The following is an 11,793-nucleotide window of genomic DNA, read 5'->3' as shown; positions in this document are numbered from 1 at the left end:
GTCTTCCTGAGATTACATGTGTCCTGCATAGAGAGCAACAACAACAACACAGTGTTATCTTTCTGGGTTTGCGATAAGAGACAAGAAAACTTCACTGTAGAACACAAGTCTGATCCAGCTTTTTTCTTGTGCTCAGTCTCTTTCTGAAAGCAGGATAAGATGAGCCTCAACTTTCTCCTGAGATGAGTCTGGAAGTTTGCTACCAGAAGTTTCTAAGTGCATGTATAGCCAGCTGATCCTTTGGGATTTGACTGGAGACTCACTTCAGTCGTGGTATTACATCTTTCCTCCACCTGTAAAAATCTACCTTCCTATCGCCCAAAGGAGAACCAAGTTATCTCGTGCTCCTTCGTAGCAGTCATTTTCAAATGAATGTTTTTCTCCTTGCTTTTCTCTCGTGGCAAACCACTTCCAAGCAGATGACTTAAAGGGGGAGGCTGTAAACAAGACAGCGACTTTAATAAACGCTGGTGCTGTTTGGTGTGGTTTTAAGAAGACAGATCACTCCCATGAGGCCACGGCCAAGTACCCAACAACACTGCCCCGCCTCAGTGGACAGCAGCCAGAGGATGACAGAGTTAAGGCTTTCTATGTGCGTGCTCTCATGGACAGTTAAGAGAGTTATAAAATGTGAACTAGCGCAGCATGAAAGATGCAGATAAGCCAATTTTTGTTTTTTTGTGAAGCGGTTAAAATTCCTTGTTGCTGAGTCAGAGTGTAATGAGGCGCTGAGGCACAGTGTGCTTTTAAATCCCAAATGATCTGTTAGAGAGCCTTCTCTTTCTGAGTTCATTTTAGACCTTGGAAACAGCTGTTGGCCAAACACAATGTCAGTTTATTAGCTGTTCTGGATCTTTTGATCATATCACATGATCTTCACCAGCACCAGTACCATTTGGCACACACTAACACACACTCATGCCCCGCTCAGGATAAGTTGTAACTACTTTGGTGATTATCAGACTTTTCATATAGTGCCACCATCAGTAAAGGTTGAATTGTTGTTCCATCAGCCACAGCTGTAAGCTACATTGTGTTTTCTGCTAGCAAGTGTTAGCACGCTAATATGCGAAACTACGATGGTGAACATAGTTTACATTATACCTGCTTAACATCAACTAGCATTAGCATTGTCATCGGAACATCTAACTGAACTTAAAGATGAGATAGTTTTGTGACCTTCTCTCTTTCTTCTGCACACTACTTTAGGTGGAAGGACTGTGCATACTGGACTACATATGTGAGAAAATGTGAGCATTTGTGCTTGTTCATCGTTGCACATGTATGTGAATTTTTGCATGTGTCAATGATGTCCTCTGCACATCTGGAGGAGCATATCTTTGGGGTAATAACTGCTCACCCATCAACCCAGATGTGTTTTCACACAGTCTCCATGGAGCACTTACTGTATCCCAACTGTGTTCCACCTTTCCTCGCTGCAGATTAAATGTGACCAAGCAAAGTTAATGTGGACTGTTTTGGCATTTTAGTGTAAAGCAATCTGCCAGACAGCTGTGTTATATCAGCGGAGTCTGACTCCCTTCTTGTGTACGCTGCCCCATCAGACAGAGTGCCCTTAACCTGCAAAGATCTTCACTTTCTCAACACATCTGTTCAGCCAAGAAATAAACAGATCTGCACCCAGTGCTTAAGTTCAACTCAGGGCTGCAGTCTCATACCTGCAGTGTTTTCTGGCATATACTAATGTATACAGCGTGTGAGAAATGGTGCCTGCTACTGTAAGAGGGTACATGACATTTGGGTATGTGGAATGTAGAGTGTATTTGTATTTAACTCTGAATCAAACTCAGAACCAGACAGATGACTGGGATTATAGTTTGAACAATCAGTAATCGTCTGCAGAGCCAGCCACATCCCAAGGAATTACTGGCAGAAATGGCAATGTAGTCATTCTGGTTCTAGCATGCCTATTCAACCGCATTTTGCCCTTAGGAATACTGGTGTGACTGTTTTGCTCCTTAAAAGGGGTGAATGAAAGCAAGAAGACTTAGTGTAGCTCTGTTACCAGGCAGAATACTTTAAAGGGTAAGTTAGACAGAAAATAAGGAACAAAAGTAAAAGGAAATAGAGGGTGTGGTGATTAAAAATTATGAGACAGAGACTCTCTCTGTGACACTCTGTGTTGTTGTGGCTTTATAAGACAGATTGACCTGCTCTGACTTCGACCCACAGAAATGATTCATACATGAACTCTGTTGTCTGGACTCAAAGCTATGTCACATTCATTTTTTATTTTATTTTTTTTACTTCAACCAGTATATTGCGGTCAATACAATTGGTATCAATACATATTTTGTTGCAGTCTTTTGTGAGTCCATACATTCAAAGACCTGTCAATCAGTTGGGGACTGATATCAGGCCCCTACCCTGTGTTTTAACCTTTCGTGGTGGTGCCATTCTTTTGTTTACATTAGAATCACAGTTGTATCTCCAATGTTTGACTTTAGACTTTAGCTGGAGTTACGTACTCAGTGAAGCACACTTGTTGATGGATGAGGTTTAGTAAAAATGCAGGGTCCATAGTAAAATAGACTTTGTAACATCTCTATTGACTCCTTCAGGGCTTTAAGACAAGAATCAGCTGCAAGTTGCCATTTCAGCTCTTCCATGTTTAGAAATGTTTTCTTGCACAATGAAATTCAGATTGGAATTTTAAAAGGCCTTTTCAAATGCAGGTTCTCCTCGAGTCTTTGGAACTGATGCATTCATGAGGGCTGGTACGTAAAAGCAAGGAGGACAGATTTAGATTTCAGAATCATGAACACTGTATGTTGCACCTTTCGTGAACTCAATTATTTTTTATTTGTTTTTGACTTTTTTCCTCCAGTATTTTTTCCGCATGTGGTTGATTGCAGACTGGTTAACATTGAGGGATTAAATAATGAAGTAATTTGAAGTCATCTGAACTGAATTGTTCTCTACAGATGTTAGTTTAATGCAGCAGCATGGATGGGGAACTCTTTGTCCTCTGGGCTGTGTCAAACTGTGGTAAACTGTTGATTCCTGGGAAAAGGAAACACTGACTAAGACTCCATTTGTTTTCAGGCATGTGCAAACAAGCTCGGGTTCTGCAGGGAAGGCCAGTGGCAAAAATTCAGAGCTGTAGCCACACAGGGAGTCTACCGACCTACCATTTCTTATAATTATGTGAAGTCATTTCTCCCCATGTTTGCCCTCTTTGTCCATGTTATGCAATGAAGCCATATGCTTCCAATCCACAGGAGAGAGTCAAGAGCAAAAAAGCGTAAGAATTTACAAGAACCTCTTATCTTCCAAAGCACAGATAAACATATCAGGGAATAGCCCCCCCCCCCAAGAGTTTGTTTTAAGGTGGCTTTTGAGATATTGGATAGACAAATGATGGAAGGGAAGGATATGATAGTGAACAAGTACACAAAGGCCATCCGGGGCTGTCCAGAACAAACGTCAGTGATAATTAAATCCTTAATGTTTTTAATCATGAAGCAAGATTTTTTTGGACAGTGGAGACAATAAATTAGCTCACTTCATCTCCCTGGAGAGATGTTTTTACTCCTCCTTCTGTGCTGTATGTGTGTATGTGTGTGTGTGTGTGTGTGTGTGTCCTTGTGTGGGTCTCCTCAATTGTTGTGCCCCAGAGCTTTTGCTTTAGTGGTTGAGGTACAGTAATGACAGTAACACCGTGCCATGGTGTTGTGATGTTAGTCGTTGCCCTAGACTACATTTCCACTCATCTCTGTAATGTTACTCAGTGGTCTCGGAATGATGATGTCACTGACCGCAGAGTTTCCACCACAGCATAGGGGCCTGCAGAGATGAAACATGCTGTGTGTGTGTGTGTGTGTGTGTGTGTGTGTGTGTGTGTGTGTGTTTGTGACGTGCAGTCAGACCAGCTGGGTTTGCAGAAGGAAGAGGGTCGTGTTGAACAGAGCCACAAAAGAGAGGTGCTGTTTTCATTGGTCTAGTCTTCAGGGACTCTCCGTCTGGGCCAGTGTTATTTAAGTCAATAATGAACTCTAACATATTCACTTACACACACACACACACACACACACACACACACACACACACACACACACACAAACTGTAAGCTGTTCTCCATCCCATAGTATGTTTACTCTTCCTCCTTTAATTTATGGTTGCATAAGACATTTGTCCTCTCAGAATGGCAGTAATGAGATTTTGATAGTGAATTGTACATGGGAAATGGAACCAGTGGCAAAAACGATTTTAAAATGATGTATCTCACGCATAACATACGTATGTTCTTTCATAATTCAGTTGGAAGTATTCCCAATTGAAGTTAACTTTGGGGAAGACTGAACGAATTGGAAAAATATTTCTGGGAAGTTGATAGAGTCGAACAGCTGTTCTGGTTTGTGTCCATCTCTTTCCTGTAATGCAGACAGTTGTGTGAAAAAAATGAGCCTTGTGAGTCGAAAATGTCAGTACTGGAGATTTTATTAACCTAATATTTCTGCCACATAATGAGTCACAGTTGAGTTTGATGATGACAAAATTATGATTTTAAGATTTTACTTATTACTTTTAAGGCTCTTCATGGCATCTTCCCTATGTGTCTGACCTCTTACTATATGTGCTGATTTGTAAAATGAGAGCCTCAGGCAGTAGTTTCTTTTTTGTTCCAGAGGTCTGGTTAAAAACTAAAGTTGACAGAGTGTTTGCTCTGGAACAATCTGCCAGAGGAAGTCAGGTCTGCTGAGTCAGTAATCTCCAGGTCCGGTGTGTAACATTTAGGAGGCTCTATTGGCAGAAATGGAATATAATATTTATGTAGGTATGTTTGCATTAGTGTATAATCACCTGAATATAGGAATTGTTATATTTTTGTTGTGGTTGAGCCTTATATATCTACAGACACAGCGGGTCACCTTCAATGGAGACCACCGTGTTGAACCGCAATGTTGCTAAAGTAGCCCAGAATGGACAAACCCAACACTGGGTCGTTCGTTTTTAACATGTTTTATTTAATTCCTTTAAAAATGTTTTTCATTGACTTTTCATACACTGTATTAGTTTTTATGCACCAAATTGTTTTTATGTTTTCTTTTTGGATTTTGAAAAATTCTCTATAAATAAAGATTATTATATTATTATCTAAAATAAATGGAGGCAAACAAGTAAAGGATTTATTGAAAAAAGTAAAATGAAAGAGTCAAAATAAATTTGGAAAGCCCTACAAGACAACCCTTTAAGATGATAATAAATTAATTTCTGATCACATTTGGCTACATGATATTGTGCATTTACAACTGTAAATCTATAAATGGTACTAAACTAAACTGTAAAATCCAAAACTGATTTTCAAAGGTTCTTCCTATATATTTTCATATATTTTTACAGAATGTACAGAATTATTAGTCAGTGTGACCTCTCCTCTGTGGTTTCTCCTTAGAAACCTCCAGACTTCCTCTTTGTTTCGAAGACATCTCCACAACAAACACAAACTTTCACAATGCCTCTCCATGTAATTGTCCCAGCAGAAGTTATATTTAGATTGTACTGTACCTAAATACTTCTGTGTCTAGAGGTCTTTTAATCCATTTCTGCAATGTTTAGTTCAACTATAGTTCACACTGATATACAGTATCTACATAAATATCAGGAGAGACATTTGTTTTCCATATAGATAGGTATTGAAAGGTGGTTAATAACTGATATGTCACTTCCTCTACCTGTATGTGCACGTAACACCTGTTAATGTTGCATCACAGTCTCCAGTGAGTCAGATGAACGGCGGGTCACATGAGCCTCTATAATGTGTAAAAATGTGAAGATGTTCTAACTTTTCACTTTTGAATAAGGTACTGGCTTGTGGTCTGTCTGATGTCATCTGCTGGATGCCTTCAGGAGAGGATGAGCTGTGTAATTATAGGAGTTTGGAAATGGAGAAAGACATCAAACACATAAACATGCACATACACACTGTGATGATGTCGTGCTTGTTTTTATTGGAACTGATCATCTATTTAACAGTCTTCAGAGATGCAGGATGAGACAGATAACCTTGAGTTGACCGGTTATGTTTCGTTTTCGAGAATAATAACAGTCAGCCATGTGAGGCTGGGGCCAATGTTTTTAAGAATGTCTGACTGAGTTGATTGTTGCAGCTTCGTTATCCTCTTGCTTGTTACATTTTCTCGTAAGTGCAGCACAGATCAGAAATTTCTGTTACTGGCACAACTGAGTAATGGAGTAGTAAGTCATACACCAAACTGTTCTGGCTTTATTACAAGATGATTTTGTTTCCAAGAGTGTGAAGTTGTTTAATAGACTTCTAACTCTACTTTTCTAAAGGAAAACAGTTCGGGAAACTCCTTCGGTTCATTCTTAATGTTTTCTCCATGCACAAAAGTATTCTGCTGGGAAATAATGTAATAAGGTTTGTCGATGTGCCCGTCCACATACTGTGACTCATTCTCTCACAGCTTGGTTAGGATTTTTTTTTGTGCTGCTTTGCCATACATGTGAGTCACAACCATCCTGGAGTATTGCCAGAGCCTTTGCCAAATGAGCCATGGAGTTTATTATTGCAATAAGTTTGCCGTATTTGGCTGTCAGTCTGAAAGGTCAAAGATGCACTCCAGTAAACTGTTAACAGTCACATTCAAGTAGCAAACACACTGTAGCATTGAAGTGTTGTGGTTATAGTCTTTGGCTCTCTCTGGCACAGCCAGTAAAACATCCTGCCATTTCCCTCAGAAAACAGCACTGTGCAAATGGTCTGAGGAAGGCTGCAGTCAGTCTCATGTGGAGCCAAATGGAGAGAAGAATTCAGACTGAGACCAAAAAAGGTAGTGGAAAGAGGAGTGCGGGGGATGGTGACATGAGAAAAAAAAGAAAGGATAAAACAGTAAGGTGGAATGATATCCTCACCCACGTAAAATTATTCTTTGATGATGCTGCTGTGATATAACTGCCTCTACTTTCCCACTTTCCACTCCGTGACATCAACATGTGAACAACTTTAAGTGTGGGCACCGACCCCCTTGTTGGAATTAATTAAGACTAAAACAGTAAATCCAGTTTTCTTTTACTCTCATGTCATAACATCGCCAGATATACCATGAAAATCATCTTGGCAGATACTTATAACACGTCTGAGATATCCAGTTCATCACAGTAAACATTAAGTCAGCATTATCTTATATCACAGTTAAAAAGTTACATTGCATATAAATGCAATACTAAGGGGTAGATTTAAGATTTTGTTTACAATATTTGGCTTAATGGAAGCATGTAAGTGTTAAATAAAAGAGGCCTAAGGATTGAACCTTGGGGAATTCCACACCTGTCACCACTCGGATACATACATAATTGAACAAATATGTATGTGTAGTGCTATCGTTCAGGCTACGCAGTAAGAAGCGCCCCCTTTATGTAGCCAAGCAGAAAGTAAGGGAGTGGATGTTAGGGGGGTGGATAGGCATGGGAGCCTTTTAATTAACTGTAACCATAATCTTTCCCTGTCCTTAACAGTGTTTTAGCTGCCCAGCCTTAACCATACCCAAACTATAGTTTAGGAACATAAATTAAACATAATCCAGGGTTTTTCAGAATTGTATAACATCAACGTTCTTGTCTGCGAAAGGTTTGTAATATCAGTACTTGTCTGTCTATGCAGGAGAAATCTCACCTTAAAGTCCCAACATCATCACCACCCTACCAACGCTGAGAAATGCTATTATATCCCTCCTGTTATCCACTGGTAGAATCATTGTCTGGGTGTGAACTGTGACCCAAGCTTCACTCAGCAACTACAGGAGACTACTCATCCACAGCTGCTCTGCCCTTCCGCCACCATCTCCCCCTCTGAATCAAGCCTCCCCTGCCCTGCTGTGCTCATGTTGGCACGGCTGATATAGAGGCCTGTGTATCATTTCTAGTAGGGATGTAAAAACAGAATACTAACACAGGTGTGTCTGAAAAATCGAAGTCAGGGAGGAAAGACTTGGCTGTGGTAAGGATCACAATGAAGTACTTCTTCAATTCTTGTTTCAAGATCCTTAGGTGACCACATGCAACACAGAAATGTGGCGGAGGCTGAGAACAAACATCGGCTTACTTTGCAGACTGTGTTTGCTGAAGTGTCTGTGTATTTCTGTGCATGTGTATATTTGTGGAGGTGTCTGACTATGTGTGTGTGTTGAGGGGACTGTGGTGGTCTGTACATGAGTGCTTTCACCTCCACACAGGCCTCTGTCAGTACGTCTTCTATTTTTCTAGCTAAGCAGACCAGTTCAGGCTCGAGTCACTCTGTGGTTCCTGCACTTGCATCTCAAATGACAGGGGTTGTTTTCTTTCTGTTGATCATTAATTCCCACCAAGCCCAACCATATAATGTTAATAGGATCAGTGTGGCTTGTCATGCAATTCCCAAAACAGGCTGACCTCACCTGGGATGAGGCAGGTGGGCCTCCTCTTGTATACAGCCCCAGGTGAGCTGGTATGTTCATGTCGTCTAGACGGGAATGGGTGAGTAATGGTGATGCTTACAGAAAGGTACACAGTTAATGACATTTCCTCTTACTAGTTTGGAAAGTGTGCCCGTATCATCATCAGGGCTCAGTTGCGGAAAATATTTAGGGGTGATACTCTATGAAAGGCATAGCTGGATCGCATGTCTATGTATGTGTGTTTGTGGCACACAAAAGTGCCGCAAAGGATTGCTGCATTGGCGGGGAAATAGTTTTGTATTTAGGCAATAATAGTGCACATTGGCAGAGAGAGAGAAGGAAAGTGCAGACAATGAGAAAAACACACGGCAGAGAGAGGGAGAATTAAATTTTTTCACATTCTATGGTCTCGTAAACCTTCATTCTGCTTCCCAACGGGGTCGGTACAGTAAAAGTCTGCTTAACATCGGTCATGTCTTCAGGAAGTTTTGGGAGGCTGGCAGTAAAGCTGGAATATTCCCTGCTCTGAGCTGCTGTATGCTGTTTGCATGTCGACATACCGTAATTTAGAGACAACAACCTATTGTCAAACAAAACACATAGTGAAACAGAACATAATGCTTTCTCATTAAGGCTAAATGTTTTAAAAGATGTGGGGAAAATACCACAAGTAAAACAGCTAGGACAAGGATCCAAATTGGCTCAGCATTTTGGGCACAAACAGCTTTTGCGGCAGAAAGGAATTAATGTATTTAGTCATTTACAACAACGGCATCTTTGTGTTTTTCTTTATATGCTTTGTCTGACTGTTGGCTGGCTTATTTGAATCTACATTGGTCTGTTTCACCTCTCCTGAAGGCTACCAAAAGTTCTGTTCACTCAAAGCCCCTCTTTGTCTCCTTCTTCCATGAGCTTTTGATGACAAACTGCTCAGTGAGAGATGACGAAGCAGGCAGGTTGTTGCGAAGGGGGCTGAGCTGAAATGCACGTCGCAGACAGACACCAACAGTGTGAGCAATACAACTGACCAAGGTCAGGGTAGAATTATTCTCTACCTCGCTGCCTTTGGAGCTTACTGTAAGTCCTTTGGAAATGTGCCCTGTCTGTGTGAATATCATCACCTTTCCACTGACAGCCTAATCAGGAATTCATTAATGTGATGAATTGTAGTCTCTGTTTTATAAGACAATCAGTCTTAGTTGGTGTGACAACAGGAAAAGGCACAGACGGTTTCACATGGGTCCCAAATTCTGTGCATGTCTGCGAAGCTCATTTTGCAACACTAACAAAGTCACTACTTTTTCATTTCAGCGGGTAAACAAGATGCAGACTTCTTTCCTCTATTTTTCCCGTTGGCCTTAAAACCACAAGGACAGTCTGGGAAATTAACCCCACAGGAAAAGCACAGCTCCTCCTTTTCACATTGAGTGAATTCACCATGGCCAAACTGTGGATTGTGTGTGAGGTCACAAGTTAAAGAAGGACACTAGTAGCACAAAGTGTACAATTCCATCAAGACCACATTTCCTTGTTCTCTCTCTCTCTCTCCATTCTCTCACTCAAAAACACTCCAGACTGCAGAAATGGAAACACACGTGTTACCCTGTTAAGGTTGTGCTTATTTACACCTTGTGTCGTGGTGTGAAAACACAGACAAGGTTTCCACATCCCCAATTGAAGGAAAAGTGTAACGGAAGACTGCTGTCCTAGAAATGGCAGCACAGCTAATGTCCAGTTTGACTGGTGGAGGTATAAACTGTGACTAAACTGAGGATGCACAGCTGTCTGCAGAGGTGGATGGCGTAGGTCAGCATTCACAAAGCTTTGAAGTAGGAGTGTTGTTCCTGGATCACATGGACCTTAAAAAAAGGCTGAAGAGGTTAGAGACCTCCTCATATTCCACCTATAAGCAATGTGTCTTTTAAAGTTAAGAAAAGCACAACATGATTACTTGTGTCTGAAGGTTGCCACTTGTGGTGACAAACCCACAGAGAATTATCTTCAGTTGGATTATTTCTTCATTGTTTTGTTACACCCTCAAATTTAATGTTCTGGTTTGCTCTCTGGTTTGCTCTCACCACTCTTATCAGCAAAAAAAGCTCTAAAAACTACCTGCCCAGCACCGAATTGGGGCATTTAGCACCTAAAGAGCCAGAATTTTCCCTCAGGAGTTGGAGACCAAAACGTGCTAAAAGGAAAATTTATATTGGACTGTTGCTTTAGATTGATTGGTGTGTAAATAGGCAACTGTTTGCTAACACGTGTTCCATATCAACTGCATCAGGTTATAACATTAATGTTGTGTTCATGGCTTGTTTCTGCTTCCCCCAAATGGCCAAAAAATCAGTTATTGCACGTTTTAGTCTGAAAATTAAGACTTAACCTGAAAGTTTTAAACCGAAACATCCATGTCATTGTAAACCTTAGAAAAGAAAATGGAGAAACAAAGATTTTTCACATTAAAAGTCTCTCCTCTGCTCAGTGTATTTTCAAATAAAATATGCTTGTTATTAAGCAAATTCATGCAGTACCCTACTGAACATTTTCACTGCTGGGAGGAAGAACTTGCACTGTACTATGATGTTGTTCCCCTGTTTTGCTTTTAAGAAAAAAGCTTTTTTTTAAATAGAGGCCATGATAATGAATTGGACACCGTAATATTAGCTATGGTTTCACTCTATTTTTCATCCTTTTTCTTTGTCATTGTAATGGATTACAGTTGCCATTTTTGTATCCTGATTACATAACTCCATTAGATACAATCTGTTACTCCACAAGCCTTGCACGAATTGAATGTTAAAATATTTTGTCTGGTCCCTCTGCTCCTCCTCAGGACTGACACTGAGGTTACCTCATCTCAAGGGTGTGTGAGTGTCTTGTGTGACTCAACATATAATTCAGTCGATGAAGCACCACCATCAGTACCCTTCACTTGTCAAGTCAAACCCTCTGCTGTCACTCTCCAAACGACCCCACCCAATCTGGTTTCCACGGTAACTCTATTGTAGCACCGTGTTGTGGAATCTTGGGAAGTGCTTCGTCAGAGTGTTCGTCTCTACACGGGCCGTGCTCCCAGCGACCTCTGGCATTTGTCGTCAGTAGACCAGCAGATGCTCTTCACATCCTGTGCAGAAAATTCTGACTGATTCAGACTTGAGCGATGACGAGAAGTAGTCAGACTGCTGACAAGCTCAAATTATGTTGCTCAACCGTTTTCTATTCTCTGCATAGCTGTTTGGAGTATGAACTTCTGCATAACTGTATGTTTTCTATGTCATGTTTTCAGGCTTTTGACTGCACGGTGCATTCTTCTGTTCATATTTTAACTGAAGATCTACAAATTCACAAATCCTACCACTTTTAGAACTCCAGGCAG

The sequence above is a fragment of the Dicentrarchus labrax genome, unplaced genomic scaffold, assembly GCF_905237075.1.
Source record: "Dicentrarchus labrax unplaced genomic scaffold, dlabrax2021, whole genome shotgun sequence".
Taxonomy (NCBI): Eukaryota; Metazoa; Chordata; class Actinopteri; family Moronidae; genus Dicentrarchus; species Dicentrarchus labrax.
Note: the sequence above shows the minus strand (reverse complement) of the source record.